The following is a 15,055-nucleotide window of genomic DNA, read 5'->3' as shown; positions in this document are numbered from 1 at the left end:
GTTTTTTTGTTTTTCCCCCTAAAGAGAATGAGCTACTCAAATCTTCCGAGGGTCACTGGACACTGGCTATATGTAACATCAATTCTTGGGATCTCAGTGTACCATTGCTTTGCACTGGTCATAATAGAGTCTTACAAGGGTCAAGAAACAAATGGACTTTTGATTCACAAATGCTTCTCATAGTTTTAGTAGATCACAAACCCTTTTATCTGATACTAAATCAATTATCTGGTTGGTGAGCATGTAGTTGCTATGTATACCCTCTCTCCTGGAAGAACTGGCTTTCCAGATTTTGATACAAGAGCTATTAAGGTAAGAAGAGCGAAGTTGAAGCCTATGGAGCTCCCTTTAGCTATCAAACTAATAATGCAAAGATACTACAATTTCTATGGAGAAATGTCTAAACTTAATGCTACCCCCCAAAATATTTTTCCTGGGAAAATATGAGGATGATGTATTTTTTTAATTTTTATTTAAATTCAATTAGCCAACATTTATAGTACATCATTAGTTTCAGACATAGTGTTCAATAATTTATCGGTTGTGTGTAAAACCCAGTGCTCATCACATTGGGTGATGGGCATTAAGTAGGGCTCAAGATGTGAGGATGGTGATTTCTATTTTGTTTTTACTTAACTCTCAGGTTTGGCCAGGTCAACTGATCTTGGATTGGTCTTGGAGAATGAAAATGAATTGTTAAAGCTTAGCAGGTGGCAACTCCAATTGCATTTATTATTTGGAGGTGATCTCTTTCGAGGAGCAAAGCAATAAAAGTCCTCCTGTTGATCCACTGGGATAGTTTATTTTACGTAGGTAGATATCTAACAGCATGTCATAACCATCTCACCTCAGAATTATTTCAACTGTTCGGCTCCATGCCACAATTTAGTCTACAGAGGCATGACTGTCTCACTCATTCATAACATATTACATGGGCCAAATATACTGGTGACATGAGCTGCTAGACTATGAATACAAGAAAATTCTTTGGCCTTAGTAAAACTTATGTATGTCATGGAAAGGGGCATAAATTCTGTGAAAACCCTACTACCTCATAGTCTTAGAGATGTTGGGGTATTTTTTTCCAAAGTAAAAGACAGGTTTCCTTTGTTTCCTCCACCTTGTATTGTGTACTAGTAAGAATATATGTTAGATTTGGATGGATATTTAAAGCTAATAACTGAGTAATCAGAAATAATTCTGTGGTGGGTTGAAATATATGTCCACGTCCTAAATCCCAAGACCCGTAAATGTTATCTGATTTGGAAAAGGAGTCTTTGAAGACATAATTAAGTCAAGGATCTTAGAGGAAACCATCCTAGATTTAGATCATCCTTATAGAAACATGTACCCTAAATCCAATGATAAATATCTTTATAAGAAAAGGGAAAGATACAAACAGACCCAGAGGGGAGGCCAATGGGAAGACAGAGGCAGAGATTGGAGTGATTCATCTACAAGCCAAGAACGCCAAAGATTGCCACAGGCACCAACATCTAGGAGAGGAGCATGAAGCAGATTCTCGTCAGAGCCTCTAGCAGAAACCAACCTTGCCAACTCTTTGATGCTTAACTTTTGGCCTCCAGAACGGTGCGAGAATCAATTCCTGCTGTTTGTAGCCACTGAGTTTGTGGTAATTAGTTACAACAGAACAGCCCTAGAAAATTAATACAGGGTCCCAATTGGAATGGGATCCAGAACAATTTTCCCTAGATGGTCCAGATTGCAGTCTAAGCAGATCCAATAAATGGCACTTAAAGTTTTGGAAGTATATCAAGATACTGGAGGAGACAATGACAAACCCCAAGAGGAGAATCTCAGACCACTGAGGATTTAGTCAAGTTACTTTTTAGCAGGAATTTCTTCTCTTCTACAGAAAGAGCTTTGGGGTTGATATTGGGCCTTGATAAAAACTGAACTCTTGGTTATGGAAAACCAGATGACCCTAGGCCCTGAGTTACTCATTATGACCTGTGTATCTATTCCATTCAGCAAAGCATCACCGTATCCAAGCAGTATGTAAAGATTAGGCCTGAGCAGGCCCCACAGGCACAGAGAAATTGTATCAGCATATGACTCACATTTCTCTTATGCCTACTTTTGCTGTATCCTATTAAGCCAAATTCTCAATTAGTCAATATAAAGCCCAAGAAATCAAGGGACTTTTCAGACTGCAAAACGTGTATGGTCCCACTGGAGGCCGTGACAGAGACAGGAATGTAAGTCCTAATCAACCCAGCCCGGGGTGGCGGGAGAAAGCACGCAGTCTTCTGAGACCCAGCGGAAAGTCAGCCCATGATACTGTTCTTGTTTGTCAACCAGATTACAATAAGGATGCCAGCACAGTGCTGAAAGAAATCCAACCAAGAGTCCAGAAAAATGTAGAACATCACAGAGTAGGAGTGAAGGATGTGATGAGAGAGAGAGAGAGAGACCCTCAGAAAGATGATGGGCCGGGTGAAGAAGGTTTGAGAAGAAGGTGGGGCGCGGGGCAGAGGAAGAGGGAATACAGAGACTCTATAGCTCAGGTAGCTCATTTCAGCTGGTTTCCCTGAGGAAGGAATGCCTGGAATAGGAGGCGGGGCATGGTAGAAATGATAGGAATATCTGGGCCTAATAAAAATCTGAGTGATGCCTTAGTTCTTAAAGCAATGCAGACTCCAAATGTCTAGGTGACCTTCCAGAATACGACCCATAATCTTCCAGATGAGCTGAAGAAACAGAATGATTCAGTGTTTACTGTGATGTATAATGCTGGTATTCCCACCAGACCTCCTCAAGTCCCTTTTATTTTATTTTTGGGGCCCCAGGACTTTGAGGCACTTTTGCTCCCAATAGACAGCATCTGAAGCTCTTTTTTTTCCTCCCAAAGGATTGGCCTGGTAGAGTCTGGCAATTTCCTATCCCCTAAGCCAGTGACTGATGGATTTGGGAGTTTGAAAGTTCCATGGCTGTTGCCTTGGGTCAGGACAGGGCTGAGGTGCAAATTATACTCTCATGATCCAGTGATCCTCATCGTGGGATAAACCTGAAGTGATTATCTGTAAAACTTTGCTTGAAGACATGTCCTTATTTGGCTTCCTCCTTTTTATTTTCCTGATCTTCTGACTTAATTTGCCTTTGGGATTACTTCATTCATAAGTCACCTGTACAACACTCCTTGTCTGAGAGTCTGAGGTGGGGGCAGTGGACATAGGACACTTACGAATCTTATCTGCAAATGGTCACTTCAATTTGGAAGTCGAGACTCATGTCTTTTAAACAAATAAAGCGTTTGCTGAAAGAAAAACAACACAGATCACTTAACGAGGGACAGTCATGCAAGCAGCCAGCATCTATCTGGCCTTCTAGTAAAGTAAGTCAGGGGACTTCGAAGACAGTCCTTACTGCCTGCCCCGACACAGCAAAAACATTTTACAACTGATTTGCCATTAGGCTTTTCAAGTATGTATTCCTACTGGGAATTACAAAATCCATCCACCCATGACATGGGAAAAATATTTAAAACACCAATGAAAGTAGATGGCAATTCATACATTGTTTTCTTTACTAATAATCCAGTTGGTCTCTTGAACGGGTTGCTGTATGAGTTTGCTAGGACTGCCATAACAAAGTACCACAGACTGGGGGCTAAACAACAGAAATGTATTTTCCTACAGTTCTGGAGCCTGGAAATCCCAGATCAAGGTAGAGGTAGCTTTGGTTTCTTCTGGGGCTTTGCTCCTTGGCTTACAAATGGCTGCCTTCTTTCTCTGTGTATATGTCCCTGGTGTCCCTTTGTGTGTCCAAATTTCCTTTTCGTATTGGGACATCAGTCAGATTGGATTAGGCTCACCCTTATTGTCTCCTTTTAGCTTAATCACTCTTTAAAAGGCCCTATCTTCAAATACATTCACATTCTGAGTTACCTGGGGTTAGCACATCAACATAAATTTTGGAGGAACACAGTTTATCCCATAACACTTGCATATGGCCTAAGAATTTCAAGTGTGAAATAGTTCTTTAAATGAAAGATGGTTTAATCAGAGGGAAATACTTCTTACTATTTACACAGATAGAGCTAGAGTTTGGTTGAAGGCGATGGAGTTTTCATTTGTTCTTAAAGCATTTTGCGTCTTAGTCTTTATTTTGACAAGAGAAAAGTTGGGGCCACTTGTGGAGGATTTAAGTGGGGATTTGAATTACCTGGTGGGGATACAGCCATCTTTATTATTATATCACATTAGTCCCCATGAAGAAATCAGAAATAGGCTGGCTGCGTATTGAAATCTTACAATGTGGTAAAGAGCAGCATTTTGGAATTGTACGGTAGGGGCGATTTACTATCAAGTAATCTTATTTTTGCTCTTGCCCAATATAAAACCAAGGATGTTTTAAAAAGAAAGAAAAAGTTAGTGAAAGGCAGTTCTGAAAGGCTGTTGTAACCCTATACACGCAGGATGACCCAGAGCTGACATCTTCATGTGTGACATTGAGGGTCACAGGCTCACCCCGAGGATTAAGTGTCCCCAGCTGCAAAAGTGCTGGCTGAAGGCAAAGTAGACGTGGAGGGGGCTCTGGCGTAGGGAAGCCGTTGATGTGACCCACAGCGGAGACCTGCCACAGAGAAGAGAACTAAAGCCATTACCCAGAGTTTCCTTCCTTATTGTATCATGTCAGTGTTTTAACTTCCTTTTCAATCTCTTTCCACCAAGTTTACACATGCATTAGTGTTGTCGGACTTTGTCACTGCTTTGTGGTTTGCAAAATACCAGAACAAGCTTGCTAGAGAATGCAAACCAAAGGAAAGGGTGTCAGTCGGGGGTCTTGGGGCTGGAGCTTGGATAGAGTGGAGAGATTTTAATGGCTTGCTCTGGGAAGTAGAGTGTTCTCGGCGGTACAAAGGCAGACTGTTTTTATGTGAGGCAGAAGACTTTTGCATCATATACGTTGTTTTGCTTTTCGTTTTGAAATGCAGGTCTGGGAATTGGCGAGGTGGGAAGTGGTAGACAAGTGTCTCTTGTTTTGACTGCTTTTGACTCTTTGAGGCTTTTGGTTCATTTGTTTTATTTTGTTTTTGTAAGAGCCTTATTTTTTGAAAGAATGTCTGCCCTGGGTATCTGGTGGGACATCAAGTATGTCTCAGAAAGCAGAAGAGTCAGGTGCTCTTAGAAGTCATGGCGGGGGGAGAGTGGGCAGATAATGGAGAGTTAGCTAAGAAGACACTTGGCACCGGGCTTTTGAATCTTGGGAGGACAGTTGGGGATTTCAGAGCTTTGAGGTGACAGTAGAGGAGACCAGATGACACCTGTGTCCTTGGTACGTGTCTAGTACCAGTGATGGGGCCTAACCCAAGCTCATGCTGTGCTTGGAGCTCACATGTCTTTTTTAGGCCCAGTCTCCCTTGGTTCAGCCCTCTTGCCGAGTCTGGTTATCTGGTCTTCGTATGCATTTTGGGAGTTGCCCCAAAGCCTTCCAAATAAATTCCTTTCTACTTGAGCTAGCAAAGTTCTTTTGCTGTGGCTTGTGGCCATACATTCCAGCAAATAACCTTTCTTTCTACACTCATCCTTCCACCGTTCCCACCTCGATTTCCAAACTTGATTCTCTCGTCTGAGCCTGGAAATCTTTCCCTTCCTGCCTTTTCAGGAATTTTCTCACTTTGGATGTCCTCCTTCCCATACCTTTCTGGCAGCAAAGATACACTAACCAACACCTCCCCACCAGCCCCTTCCTCTGACTTCTGCTGCAGGGCGCTCTTTTGTCTCACCCTTGGCCCCTTTGGCTTCATTTCTCTGTCTTGGTTACTTCCTCCTCCCTGTTTACACCCCTGCCAGGGCCTCTTCTTCCTTGTTCATAAGCTTTCTTATTCATTACACTCTGTAACACCTAAGACACCTGCTGCAAGTGTGAGGATTTTGGCTTAACTGCCGCTGTGCCCCGAGGATCGGTCCAGGCCTTGCTGCTCTTGTCTCTCTTCAAACACTATGTAGAAGTACCCATGCAGTCTCCCCAGGATGCCTCTTCATCCCAGGACCCAAGCTCTCTCCTGTGTGTTTCGACATAGGCACCTTCCTTTCTACAAACATTGCTTGTTTCATTGTTACCCCATCCCTCCAGACTGAAACCTTAGAAAATCCTCTGATCCTTTGCTGTCTAATACCCACCAAGTTCCATCCTCAACCTGTCGTAATTCTGCTCCTTCCTTTCCATCCCTCTAGTACTTCCTGCATTCAGATGATCTTCACCTGATATCAGGGTCATTTCAGAGATAATTTTCTTTCTTCTAATGACCTTTGCTCTCATCTTTCTCGTACACATCCAGTAAAGATAAGTCATCAAAAATATAATGAGCATAATATGAATATTTAAAATTTGGTCCTCCTTCGGCTTGAGGTAAAAACATTGTCCTTTTTCAAGTTATTATCATGTTGTTTTCAGCATGAATTACTTTAGTGAGATGCTGATCACTGAGCATCCAATGTGAATTGATTGTCTGTCTGATACGATTGACAAGGTGTAGTGGAGGGATTTTTTGGAAGATAAGGAGGTCAACATTTTGTACTATAAAGTACTTTGTCTTAGAGTCAATGGCTAAGATATTCTCTTTATAATTATAAAGCAATTAGATTTTAGAACTGGGTAGAACCATTAAAAATTATTTAGATCAACTCCTTCAACCGAAACGTAGAGAGGTGAAGTCATTGGTCGGAGACAGAGCTCAAGTCTAATTCCCCACCACTCAAATCCCAAAACTCACATTTCCTTTTCTTTTTTTTTTTTCAAATTGTGGTAAAAAACACATGACATGAAATCTACCCTTTTAATTCTTTTTAAGTTTGGTAGTTTTGTATTATTAACTAAATTCACATAGTTGAGCAAGAGATTGCTAGAAATTTCAAACTTGCAAATCTTAAACTCTTACACCCAGGCAATAACCACCCATTCCTTTCACTCCTCAGCCCGTGGCAGCCACGGGTCCACTTTCTGTTTGTAGGAGTTGGACTGCTTTATTTTTTATTTTATTTTTCACCAACTTTAGAGATCTCATATAAGAGGCATCAGACAATATCTGGTGTGTGTGTGTGTGTGTGTGTGTGTGTGTGTAAGACTGGCTTATTTTACATAGGATACTATCCTTAAGGTTCATCCATATTGTAGCGTATGACCGAATTTCCTTCTCTTTTCAGAATAATGTTACGTTTTCTTTACTCATTCATACCATATTCTCTGAGCCCATCCATCCATCCGTTGGTGGACATTTGGATGGCTTTCTCTCGTGGGCTACTAAGAATAGTGCTCTATGAAACTCGAAGTGCAGGTACCCCTTTCAGATCCTGATTTCAGTTTTGGGCGATACATATTCAGAAGTGAGATTACCGGATCATATGGTATCTCTCTTTTTAATTTTTGGAGGAGCCTCCACACTGTTTTCCACAGCAGCTATGGTGTTTCACATTCCCACCCAACAGCGCTCCAATTTCTTCACATCCCTCCACAGCGCTGCCAGATACAGCGAAGTCTTTTGTGACAAGAAGGGTCAGCTGAGGCGGCAACCTTCGTAGTTGTCTTCTTTTAAGAAATTGCCACAGCTTTCTATCAACCACCACCCTGATCAGTCAGCAAATACTGAAGCAAGACCCTTCCATCAGCTAAAAGATTACAACGTGCTAAAAGCTCAGACGACGGTTAGCATTTATTAGCAAGAAGATATTTTTTAATTCAACATGGTTTAATTTTTATTTTTTTAGAGATAATGCTATTGTACACTTACTAGATGACAGTGTAGTGTAATAAACATAACTTTTGTGTGCACTGGGAAACCAGAAAAAAAATGACTTCCAGAAAAATATTAATTATTGAATTGTTTGCTTTATGGTGGCATTTGCATTATTGTGGTGGCCTGGAACTAAATCTGCACGATCTCTGAGATCTGCTTGTACTAAATAAATGGATATGAATTAATGCACTAACACACACACACACACTTTAGATTGTATAGACCCAAGTGTGCTGGTCCTTCTCCAAGTTAGTGCCATGCACTTCCCTGGCCTGCGCTCCCTCGCCCTCTGGTAGCTGTCATGTGTACCTGCAGCAAATCTTTGTCTTCCTTGAGGACAGCCCCCCACTTGCACCCCCCTTCTCCCTCCAGGCAGTCCCAGGGCTGGGAAGAGCTTTCCCGGTTGTTAGCATCTGGGAGTCTCCCCGTGCTTTTTCCTCACTTTCTGGGCAACTCTCCTTTTGTGTGTATATGAGTTAGGTATATTATACAAATTGTGTGAGCATGGTTTCTTTCTTTCTTTCTTTAAAATTTTTTTTAAATTTTGCAGCTTTCTTTCCTGTTATATTATCCTCTGTTCCTGACATACCTACTCAGGGAGCCTTGGAATCGGCATGGTGGGCTGTGTGTGTGTGTGTTTGCTTGCCATCAAGGGAAAACCTTCATTTTCACTGCATAAAATTTAGAAACGTCTAAAGAGCAAACAATATCTTAAACAAAAGAAACACGTTTAAAAAAGTTAACAAGAGGAGAAAAAATTTGTAAACCTTAAACTACGATAAGTTAATTTATGAATTTAAAGCTAGTCTAATCAAAATATTATGAAGTTGGAATAGGGGATTTTCTTTTCCAATTTTTTTAAATCAAAATTTATTCAGATATATATTAAATTACTTGTACAGCCTTCTAATACATGCTCGTGAGTATCAAAATGGCATACAAAAATGCTCATGCCATAGAAAAATGTTATTTTAAATGTTTGTATCCATGCCAAATTTCAATAGTTGTTAAAGTAATTGTGGATTTTTAATTTAAATCAAAATACAATACTTAATATTATCTAATTCTAGAGGGTCTGATGATGTGAAAACAACATATTGGTAAGAATTATAGGAAATGACACTTTACTGGAGAAATACTATCTGAAAAGTATAATGCTAAATCTACTTGAATAAAAGCAATTGTAATATCAATTAAATAGCAGTATCTAAACCAAAAAGAGATAAGTGAAAACTACTTCAAAGACAGAAAACACATGCAGATGTTATGCCGTGGTGGTGGGCGTTCAGGACCGGGTTGCGGTGAGCTCAGTCAAACCTGCGGGTGTCCCTGGATGCGTGGGCCCTCGCGGCCTGGCTCTTCTCCTTCCTGGCGGTGCTGATGATCCAGGGGGTCCCCTGAGACTTCTGGGCCTCCGTGGGCTGCCTGTGGGGGAGTAGGAGCAAAACGGCCACTTGGGAAAGGCGGGAAGTTGAACTCTGCTTTGGCCAACATTTGCCTGATGGGATCATTTTCTTCCCTTAGCTCCTTGACTTTTCGCTCCGTAAGCACAGCTGCCATCCAGCTCTCCTGGACTTTATTCGCATAGAAGAGCATCTCCTTTAGATAGTGCGAGGTGCTCTCCTCCAGTTCTCTGCGGGTGTCTTCGGCCATCTTCTTGTAGAAGTTGCGAATCTGAGTTGCGGACTCGATGTTTCCACACGTGTAGGAAAGACTCTTCTCAATGTCTGAACACTGCGCTTCCTTCTCCAATGATTTTCTCTCAAGTTCCCTGGTGTATTCTTGATATAATTGAGGCAGAAGTTGAAGCTTCCGTTTCAACTGCTGAATCTCACTTTGAAGCTGTGAATTTTCCGTCTGCAAAGAGGCTTCCTTGGCTCGAAGATCTGTTATTTGTCCCATAAGCTCTTCATTGATTCGCTTTTCTTCCCACACTTGTCTGGCTAGTTCCTCTTTTTTCTCTTCAGCACTTTGAAGGGACACATTGGAATCAGCATCGTCAGTGACACCCTTCAGATCACCCTCTGACCGATGGATGGGCTGATTGTCATTTTCTGCTTCCCTCTTTTGCTTGACTTCCCAGTTGACGTGACCCAAGAGATCTCCAAGGAGACAAGGCCAGGGGATGGCCTTCAGAAGGTTTTCACCCAGTGGTATTAACTGGCTGACTTTATCATTCAGAGCCCGCTGCATTCCTGCGTTCGACTGCTCTAGCCTTTCTTTCTCCTGCTCCGTTTCCTGGAGTCTCTGCTTCCATCTCGCGATTTCTTGGGCGAGCAGTTCTGGACTCTCTAGAACGTCAGTGTTTCCATTCAAATCATCCATTATTTTCTTCCAAAGTTGTTTTCCATTCTTCTCTGACGTTCTTAAGATGGGTCTATCACCAGTCACTTGGGAAAGTTTAAGAGGCTGGGTCTTCTGCGCCATTTTCAGAAAGTCAATGGTGTTCTGAAGTGCCAGCCTACAGCGGTTAGTACTTACTGCTGAGAAGCATAAGGTTTGTAATGTGGGAAGACTGGCCTCCACCCCGGGCAGCCCTAGGGCATCATCAGCTTGTGTCATTGGTCCCATGTTCCCACTACCTTTTCCACAGACTTTAGCGTGGGCCAAACACCTTTTGCCTAGCACCTTCACACTTCTCCAAATGGGTCGTTTCTTCGCTGTCAAAACCAGTATTACAATATATGCCACGATCTCCCAGGGAAACTCATGGAGAACTGCAACATGTCTCCGGCTTTCAGAAATCACCAGCAGGGCACCCCACAGGGGCTCTAGGACCAACTGGAAAGTGGATCTGATGGCAGGCAGCAGGCCCTCCATGGCTGTGTAGGGCTCCACAGCTCTGCCTCCAAGGGCCAGTGTTCTATGGGTCTCAACTGAAGGCTCACAACCCTGGGGGGAGGGGTGCTCTGTCTCTAAGGTAAACATGTGCCTGGCAACCAGAGCAGATCAGTTGGGGTGGGGAAGGGGGAGGCCAGCCAGCTTCTAGAAGACAGTTTCCCCCTAACTTTGCCCTCAAATAGAAAGTGATCTCACTTCACTGAATTCCCCCCCAACCTTTATTGAGATACGATTCACATACCATACAATTCATCCATTTTAAGTGTACAAGTCCACGAATTTTTAGCATATATAAAGAATTATATAACCATCACAATAAGCTTATTTTAGAACAGTTCCATTACTGTAAAAAAAACACCTTGCCAAACCTGTCATTTCTATCCCCTTTCCCCCCTTAGGCTGTCAGAAGGAAATCTAAAAATTTCTGGGCTTGACAAGTACCCTTAGGGCAAACCTTTCTTCCCAGTTGATGTACCTATCCACGTAAGCAGTTTCTCTGTCATATTGGCTTAGCAATTCCTCCCTGTCTTGATAAGCTCTCTCATGTTTTAAAGACTTAAAAAAAGATTACTTTTTCAGGTTCTTTCACGTGTTTGCAAGTGGAGCGTGTCTCTGAGTGCTCAGGTGCACAGAAAGTCTCCCCTGGGTGCCTTATTTGCCCCACAGCTTGGAGTTGAGATTTAGGATTCGTCTCCCAGATGAATAAGCATCACTGAGCAGGGCTGGGTCCTGGAACAGGCCTGGCGGTTTGCCATGAGCTTGTGGTACTCAGTTCTGCTGCTTTTGTATGTGAAGCCACCTTCACTGGAAATGCCTTCCAGTTTGCTGACGGTATCAGATTTTTATGGCCCACGGAAGTCACGGAAATTTCTCCTCTGACTGGTATAATTGCTGAAGACGCTGGCTGGCCATTCCCCAGAGAAAGAGGTCTGATGATTGAGGTGTCCTGTTTTAGAAATGGAATGTTGGGTTTGCATCTTCTGATAGGCTGACTCTTCCAAACTTGGGAATATTTACTCTATTTCCCAAAATAAACACCATCCATACCGGTTCCCCAAAAAACTAAAATAGAGAAGCATAGGTTCAAAGATCTTTCTGTTCAAAAGACCTCTTAAGACGTACACACAATAAATAAAATCTTTAAAAAAAAAAAAAAAAGGGTACCTGGGTGGCTCAGTCGTTAAGCGTCTGCCTTCGGCTCAGGTCATGATCCCAGGGTCCTGGGATCGAGTCCCACATCGGGCTCCCTGCTCGGCGGGATGCCTGCTCCTCCCTCTCCTGCTCCCCTGGCTTGTGTTCCTGCTCTTGCTGTCTCTCTCTCTGTCAAATAAATAAATAAAATCTTTAAAAAAAAAAAAGACGTACACACAAGACACTATACAATTTAACTCATAGAGGTCCTCTTCTTATCTTATTGACCTGGATAATACAGTCATAACATCTAGACTTAGTGTCTTCATTGGTTAGTTTTATGTATACGGTTCTTATTGAAGGTAAGCAAGTGGGGTTTGTCTGTCTTTCTCACTGCTGGTCCCCCACAGAGCCTAGCACAGAGCCTGTACAACTTTACAAAGGTTCACGATTCAAAAAGGAACCATGTGAATAATGAATCCAAGAATTCAGACCACAGAGTTGGAACAAAGCGTATGAGTTTCAGAGAAGTAGACATTTTAGAAGAAAACTGTCCTTTTAACCCTAGATGCATTGTGAAACCATGGTTCTTTCCAAGGTCTTAGAGAAAAAGAAAGCCCTGAGTGTATTCCACTGCAAATGAGCAGGAAACAGCGTGAGTACTTCATGTGCTCAAAGTGACCACCTCTGTTCGAGAGCTAGCCAGGGATTCTTGAGAGCAGCCGATTTTCCTCATGAAAACTATGGGATTATGGGCAAAATAACAAAATGGGGGTCATGAGAATCCTGAGAACGACCGGATGGTAGGACAGATCTGGGTTCACATCTCTGCTGTGTCCCTGTGGACTCATCCTATTTTTTCCAGCCTTTCTTTCCGCCTCTGTGGGATGGATGTCTTAGATTTATTGTAAGATGATGGGGCACTTCAGCACCATGCCTGGCATATGGGACAAGTTCCATGTATGTTGGGTTCTGTTCATCTGTTCCATGATTTGAAAAAATAACCACGAAATACTTCTCTGGTTTTTTTAAGGATTGAAAAAAAAAAAAAAAAAAACCACATAAAATAGGTAAGCTATTTTACCATAAGTTGATGTTGATCGTAAGACCAAACTAGATTGGAAAAAAAAAATCTTCAACTAAAAGGGGCTTGTTCTTTGTCTGCAAGCACAGCCATATTCAAGAAATAGGGGCCAGAATCAAATTAGAAGAAAAAGGTGGGAGGGATTCCTTCACACACAGTCTCTATAACTTATTTAAAGTAAACCTCTAAGACAGTGCTTCTCAAACTTGACTTTGTATCATGCGAGGCCTTGTGAAAACACAGATTGTTGTCAACTCCCTCCATCCCCCCAGCCCTGCCATTTCTGATTCTACAGTATAGGGTGGGTCCTAGGAATTTTCATTTCCAATAAGATGAGAGTAATATTCTAATGCTGGTCCTGGGACCACACTTTGAGAACCATTGCCATGGAGGTGATTCTCAACCTTGGTTGGACCTTGAGATCACCTGGGGAGCTTTACAAAATACCGATGCCTGGGCTCAACCCAAACATCAGTTGAGAAGTTCCGATTTCACTGGTTCTGGGTGGAGTCTGGATGTCAGGAGTTTTAAAAGCTTTTAATGTGCAAAAGTTAAAAATAATTTCCCCGTCCGTTCTGGTATATTTTAGAAAAGAATCATTCAATTATTCATTCATTCAATAAATATCAGTCGAGTATCTACTATAACCTGAGCTCTGTGCATGGTGCTAGGGATATGGATATAAATCGGACGGACAGAGGAAGACTGCCACATTGATAACTCATGAGGTGACTGGCATACAATGAACATATTTACAGAGAGCTGTTAAGAGCTGTAAGTGGGGGCACCTGGGTGGCTCAGTTGGTTAAGCAACTGCCTTCGGCTCCCATCATGATCCCGTGGTCCTGGGATCAAGCCCCATGTTGGGGCTTCTCCCTCTGCCTGTGTTCTTTCTCTCTCTGCCAAATAAATAAATAAATACTTAAAAAAAAAAAAGCTATAGGTGGAGGGCAATGAGGTTTAAGTGAGCAAAGACTTCATTAAGGCTCTGAACTTAGTTTTGAAGAATGAGCCTTTTTTATGGGCAGAGACTGAAGGGAAGAAGATTTTGGGGAGAGGTCTGGGACTGGGAGTGGACACAGGATGTGTTCACAGGTGTTCTCAGGGAGCTGGAGCCTGGTTAGGTGGTATGCAAGGAGGTGGGAGAAGTTGTCTAGACTCAGGGGAAGTGTTTCAAGATTCTAGGAGGAGAGTGATACAACTGGGTTTGATCATTGGCTACATCGAGAGATAGGAAGACCTACCTGAGAAATGTTCTTTAGATAGAAAAATCTCTACCATTTTTAAAAGATTTTATTTATTTATTTATTTATTTATTTATTTATTTTAGATTGAGAGAGAGAGCACGTGGGGTGGAGGAGGGAGAGGGACAAGCTCAGATGCAGGGCTCCATCCCAGACTGAGATCATGATCTGAGCCGAAACCAAGAGTCTGATGCTTAACCACCCGAGCCACCCAGGCGCCCCTGGAATAATCTCTATCTTGAGGTTATATCTAGGATATGCTCCAGACATATACAATCAAGACACCCAAACATCACAGAATAACAGGAAACTAAGACACCAGCTTCCTTCTCGTTAGCTAACTCCCACATTTCTGATCTGATTTTGCGGGGGAAAAGAAGGATGCAGTCGTTTTCATTGCAAGCCTACCTCTTTTGGACTTTGGAAATATGGGTAGAAAAAGAGTTAATGCGGAGAAAGAAGAGACCAGACAGGAGAAAAGGGGAACGGAAAAGACTCCAAGGTTTGGAACAGCACAGAAGGGTGAATAAAAATGGAAGCTGTGGAAACAGGTCTCTCACCTGCCCCCTTCTGCTCCTCCCCTGAAACCCCACCCTAGGAGGACAAAGGCCATATCCGGTGGCCTGCACTGCCACCTGCAGGTAAAGTCCTGAATCACCGCCGGAATTTTATGCTGAGCTTTGGAGAAAGCAAGATGTCACCAGAATATGCCTGGGCTGCCATCAGGCTGCCCTCAAGCTGGGCCAGCAGGTAACTATTCTGTTCCTTACATTTCAGACTGGCTGACTTTTATAGGATCATTCTTCATGAATATTAAAAGGTACTTTTTTCTTCTCTGTTTTTACATCTCTGAAGTCCAAGCATGTCTTGGGATTAATCGTCAGTTTAATCCACAGACTGTTTTCCCCACTGTGATACACAAAGGAGCATCTTACAATTGATATCATCTTATACTTGGAGAAATATGGCAATATTTATTGTGCATACATCAGAGGT

Source organism: Halichoerus grypus, chromosome 8 (assembly GCF_964656455.1).
Source record: "Halichoerus grypus chromosome 8, mHalGry1.hap1.1, whole genome shotgun sequence".
In the NCBI taxonomy this organism is placed as follows: Eukaryota; Metazoa; Chordata; class Mammalia; order Carnivora; family Phocidae; genus Halichoerus; species Halichoerus grypus.
The sequence above is the reverse complement of the archived record's forward strand: the minus strand, read 5'-3'. Positions refer to the sequence as shown.